Here is a 6,412-nt window from a genome sequence, read left to right on the forward strand (position 1 = left end):
TTACGAGAGCTCCATTAAAACTTCACATTTATATCTTTGTAAACATACTGTTATGCTGCTGCATTTATTGTAGTTTATCAATACATTGATTAGATTGTAGCAACTTCAAGGTTTATATTAATAAAACAATATATTCCTCGAATTATTTTGTGTTGTTTTTGATTCCGTACTTTAAACGAAGAACTTGAAACAAATCGAAAAGATTGTAGGTATCGTATTCAACCCCCCTTCTACGATACTTTGGGACTAACAATTGGTATCAGAGCTTGTTGATTGACATACAAATCAAGATCCGGAGAAAGAAATAAGTTCTTGAAAAATTCTTGAATTTTTTTAATTTTCAAAAATTCTCATTTCTTGAAATTTTTGAATTTTAAATAATTTAATTTCGCCAAGATAATGAATAACCAAAAAATTGGAAGTATAAAGGTTCCTCCATTTGACAGAGATAATTACAACCTGTGGAAGAAAAAGATGATGTTGTTTATGAAAGCTTCGAATCTACTTTACATTGGGATATTACTGAATGGACCTTATGTTCTGATGAAAGTAATTGTTAAATCCACAACCGCAACTGGTGTGAGAATTCCTTCCTCATCCACTCCCAGGGATCCGTCTAAATATACGGAAACCGATAAGGAGTTGATAAATCTGGACACAAGCCTTCAACTCATAATTGTGGAATCGACCGATAATGATATTAGCCATCAACTTCTAGGAAGTAACAGTGCAAAAGATATGTGGGATACCATTGAGCTTTTGATGGAAGGAACAGAGGAAGTCAAAGAAAATAGGATGGATATTCTAACGACTCAGTATGAGGCATTCAAACTTCAACCCGGAGAAGCACTGTCTTCACTCTTTGAGAGATATACAAGAATGTTAAGTGAATTAAAGCTGCAAGGGAAAGTCTACCCCATACGAGAGTCTAACAGAAAGTTTATGCTGACGCTCCCAGTTCACCTGGAACAAAAGAACACATCAATCAGGGAAAGAGCAGATTTTATCACTATGTCCCTGGATGTGATCTATGGTAAGTTAAGAACACATGAGTTGGAGCAAGAGCAAAGAGCCATTATTTATGGACCTGGTTCTATTGACAGTAAGAGTACGGAACTTGCAAAAACCACTGCACTTGTAGTTCGTGAACCAGAATCTCAAGAAAATAAGGTTGCACCCTCCTCAACAATTAAAGAAATTGTCGTAGCTGAAATTACTCATGGTGAGCCAGATGATGAAAGTGAGTTCTATACTCAAGAGGAACTTGAACAGTTGGAGGACAAATCTATGACATACATGGTTGCAAAATTTAGTCATGTTAGATTCAGAAGAAAGCCCAACTACAAACCAAGGGGTTCATCAGGGAGATTTCAGAAAGGAAGCTACTCGTCAGGGTCAAGCTCCAGAGGAGGCTACAAGTCAAGTTGGATTGAGAAGAGCAAAACCAGATGCTACAACTGCAATGAGTTAGGGCACTTTGCATCTGATTGCAGAAAGGCCAAGGCAGTTAAATCAAATGATTCCTATGAAAAGAAGGAAACTTCTGAAGATCAGACTAGGAATAATGAGAAGTTGAAACAAAAGCTGAATGCTTATGTGGTAAAGGAAAAAGGAAGAGTGTACATTACTGAAGGAAAAAGCTGGGATGATACTGATTCGGATGAAGAGGAAGAGTATGTAAATCTGGCTCTTATGGCAGACTCTGCAGAGGAATCACCACAATCATCTCAGGTTCCTGAACTTACCACTATAGATATATCTGTATCTGAGTACAAATCTACTGTGCATGAACTTACTTTAGAATTGTATAATGTTCATACAAGCATGCTTGCATATAAAATGGAAAATGATAAGTTAGTTCTTAAATCTGAGAGTTTAACCTCTAGGATTGAAGAACTAGAATTGCTTGTAATTGGACTAGAAGACCTTAAGCAAAAGAATGAGTATCTAGAAAATAAGGTTAAGTGCAATGCAGACATAGAGGCCATTCTTAGAAACAAAATTGCTGACTTAGAAAAGAAGTTACAGGCGTTTAAGAATGCAGCTCTGACTCAGAAGGAGATAATAGATAGTCAAAGATTTAAATCTAAGACTTCAATAGGACTTGACTATTCTAAGCTGAACAGTAAGAAATATAGTGGTACATCAGAGATAAACATGTTTTTCTCAGAAAAGGTTCCATATGTTATTAAGGATGTTGTATCTCCGCTATTCACTGAGTCTGTTTCAGAACCTTTGGATGAAGTAAGTTTGATAATCAATGAGGAATTGATTGCTGAGGATAAAAAGAAGGAAGAGGAATCCCCTAAGACTCCTAAGGCTCTAGCTATGAAAGCCAAATCCATAGTTGACCTAGGCACTAAGGTGGATAGAAAGAAACCTGAAACACCTAAGAAACCAGAGCCAATAGTCAACCTTAAGACTGGTGAGAATGCTAAGGTTAAGACTAAGAAGAACGGGAATGGCAAGGTAGGTGTTAATAAGAAATCTGATTTTGTATCTTCCTCATCTGCATCTAGCAAGCTTTGTAATAATTGCAATTCTGCTGCACATCTTACACATGCATGCACTAAAGGTAAAGTAGAATCTATTGCAACTTCCAGTATGCCTGCCATGCCCAACATGCCTAGTTTTCATAAACCTTGTGGTATAGTTGGATGTATGCCATATGCATTTGTTACCATGTCTGATTATTTTAAAGCTTTTCATGCAACTGCTAGCACTTGCATCAACACTAAGACAAGCATAAGTAATAAGCACACACAAGACAAGATTGTTACTCCTATTTCTAAGTCTGACAACTCTGTTGAGACTAACACTGAGAAGGAGCCAGTCAAAGTGAAAGCTAAGCATGTAAAGGTTTCAATTATTGATTCTGTTTCTACTCCTAAACCTTCAGGACCCAAGAAAGCTTGGGTACCAAAGTCTTCTTAATCAATCTATGTTTGCAGGGTAAGGTAAGAAAAGAAAAGATCATGTGGATTCTGGACAGTGGGTGTTCTAGGCACATGATAGGAGAAAAGTCCATGCTCACAGGTGTGGTTGAGAAAGCTGGCCCTATAGTTACCTTTGGAGATGACATCAAAGGATTTACTAAGGGATATGGCAATTTGAAAATTGGCAATGTCATCATTGAAAATATATCTCTTGTGGAAGGATTAAAGCATAATCTTCTGAGCATAAGCCAGTTTTGTGACAGGGGATACAATGTTGATTTCAGAACAAAAAGATGTTTGATCTCTCACAGGAAAGATGAGAATCTTGCTTTATAGGGAGTAAGGCAAGGTAATTTGTACGTAGCTGACTTGAAGTCTACCTGTGATGTAGTAATCAGATGTTTCTATAGCAAAGCTTCATCATAACTAAGTTGGCTATGGCACAAGAAGCTCTCGCACTTGAACTTCAAGAAAATGAAATCTCTGATCAAGAGAGAACTAGTGAGAGGACTACCACAGATTGAATTATGTCAAGAAGGACTCTGTGAAGCATGAGAAAAAGGGAAATCAAAGAAAGCATCGCACAGAAGCAAGGAGATGACAAGTATAACTGAACCTCTTCAGTTGATTCACATGGATTTATTTAGTCCAGTGAACGTATTGTCACTATCAAGGAAAAGATATGTTTTAGTGATGGTCGATGATTTCTCCAAATACACATGGGTGTTATTTTTACAACCCAAGGATGAAGCACCTCAGCTGATAGTGGATCATAAAAAGAAGATTGATTGGAAGTGAAACTACCTGTTAGAAAGATCAGATCAGATAATGGGACAGAATTCAAGAATGCATTTCTAAATGAATTTTGTACGGAGAAAGGTATTTCGAGACAGTACTCAGCTCCAAGGACTCCACAATAAAACATGGTAGTAGAAAGGAAGAATCGTACCTTGGTTGAAGCAGTAAGGACTGTGCTAAGTGAATCAAGACTTCCTACCTACTTCTGGGCTGAATCTATCAACACAGTGTGTTACACTCAAAATCGTACCCTGATTAACAAAGATCATGACAAGACTCCTTATGAGATTATGGCTGACAAGAAACCAACACTGAAATACTTTCATGTGTTTGGTGCTAAATATTTTATGCTAGAGGAAGAAAATGAACATCTAGGAAAGTTTGATGCTAAAGCAGAAGAAGGCATGTTTCTTTGCTACTCTCTGGAATCTAAAGCTTACAGGGTTTATATGATTTCTGATCAGAAGGTGATTGAAAGCCTTAATGTAACATTTTTACGACACCAAGTTGGCAAGCCTGCAGAGAGAAAAGGATTTTGAATCTCTGGAATTTGAGAATCTATCAGATGATCCTTTGGATATAATAGAACCTAAGGTTGCTAGAACTGTGCCTGTAGTTCAGGGCAATGCTGATTCAGGATCAAGTGGTGATAATGGTGGAAACAATGATCATGATAATTATTTAGGAACCCCATCAAGAACCACTATAAACAGATCAGAATCATCCAGTCATGGTGACAGCAACTCAGGGGGAGCGGGAAGAGGATCTACAGTTCACACTCAATATCAGGCTGAACAAGGGGAAATATCAAGATCTTATCTGCCTCATTAAAGAGTTTGGAACAGAGACCATCCCTTTGAATTGATCATTGGTGATCCTGACACAGGAGTAAGAACTAGACATGCCACTCATAATGAATGTCACTTTTCAAGGTTTCTTTCAGAAATGGAACCTAAGAAAGTTGATGAGGCACTGGAAGATCCAGATTGGGTTATTTCTATGCAAGAAGAACTCAATTAGTTTGAGAGGTAGAAGGTATGGAAGCTGGTACCCCGACCAAAGAACAAGTCAGTGATAGGCACTAAATGGGTATTCAGGAAAAAGCTAGATGAAGATGGGATTGTAACGAGAAACAAAGCCAGACTGATAGCTAAAGGTTACTCTCAAGAAGAGGGTATAGATTATGATGTAACCTATGCACCAGTAGCTAGACTTGAGGAAATCAGGATATTTCTGGACGTGAAGAGTGCATTCTTGAATGGGGAGCTAGAAAAAGAAGTGTATGTGGAACAACCACCAGGTTTTGAAGATCCAAATCTGGCTGATTTTGTATACTTTCTATTCAAAGACCTCTCCGGTCTTAAGCAAGCTCCAAGGACATGGTATGACACTCTCTCTAAGTTTTTACTTAAAAATGGTTTTACTAGAGGTCATAGATAAGACTCTGTTTCATAAAATACATAAATCTAATATGATATTAGTTCAAGTATATATTGACGATGTTATATTTGGTTCTACCAATGATGATCTTTGGAAGAGATTCTCTAAGCTAATGCAGAGTAAGTACGAGATAAGTATGATGGGAGAGTTGAACTACTTTCTTGGTTTACAAGTGAGTCAAAGGAAAGATGAAATATTCATTTGTCAATCCAAATATATTAGAGAACTTCTTAAGAAGTATAATCCGGAAGATTCAACTCCAGCAAAGACTCCCATGCCAACAGCCTCCAAGCTTGATCAGGATAAAACTGGTAAGAAAGTTGGCATCACAAGCTACAGAGGTATGATAGGCTCATTACTTTACCTCACAGCAAGTAGACCAGATATCATGTTTGCAACATAGTTATGTGCTAGATTTCAAGATGAACCAAAAGAATCTCATCTAATAGCTGTTAAAAGAATATTTAGGTACCTTAAGGGAACTCCAAATCTTGGAATTTGGTACCCTAAAGGTACAGGTTTTGACCTAGTTGGCTATACAGATTCAGATTTTGCAGGTTGTAAGATTGACCGGGAAAGTACATCAGGAAGCTGTCAGTTTCTTGGAAGAAGATTGGTATCCTGGCATAGCAAGAAGCAGCACTCAGTATCCACATCAACTGCTGAAGCTGAATACATAGCTGCTGGAAGCTATTGTGCTCAAATCTTGTGGATGAGGAACCAACTCCGGGATTATGGTCTGTTGGTGTCAAAGATCCCAATATTTTGTGACAGTACAAGTGCAATATCAATATCAAACAATCTAGTTCAGCACTCGAGAACAAAGCACATTGATATCAGGTATCACTTTATTAGAGAGCATGTCACAAATGGCACTGGGGAGTTACACTTTGTACCCAGAGATGATCAAATTGCAGACATCTTCACCAAACCACTTGATGAAAACACTTTCTCTAAGTTGGTTAGTGAACTTGGGATGTTAAATATTTCTAATTAATTTTGGAAGTCAATAACTGCAATTTATTCTGGTTAAATTCACTTGTTGTTTAAATTCAATATCTTAAGGACATCTGAATATACATGCCATTAATTATTTCTCGTAATTCAATCATTTTTGTACTTACATACAATTTATATATATGGTTAAGCACATTCATATTGATAAAGCTATTTAATTTAATCTCAGTGAACTTTAAGTAATTAATATTTAAAGGGGTTCATTGAAATTAATATTAAAT

This window comes from Apium graveolens, chromosome 5 (genome assembly GCF_009905375.1).
Source record: "Apium graveolens cultivar Ventura chromosome 5, ASM990537v1, whole genome shotgun sequence".
Lineage (NCBI taxonomy): Eukaryota > Viridiplantae > Streptophyta > Magnoliopsida > Apiales > Apiaceae > Apium > Apium graveolens.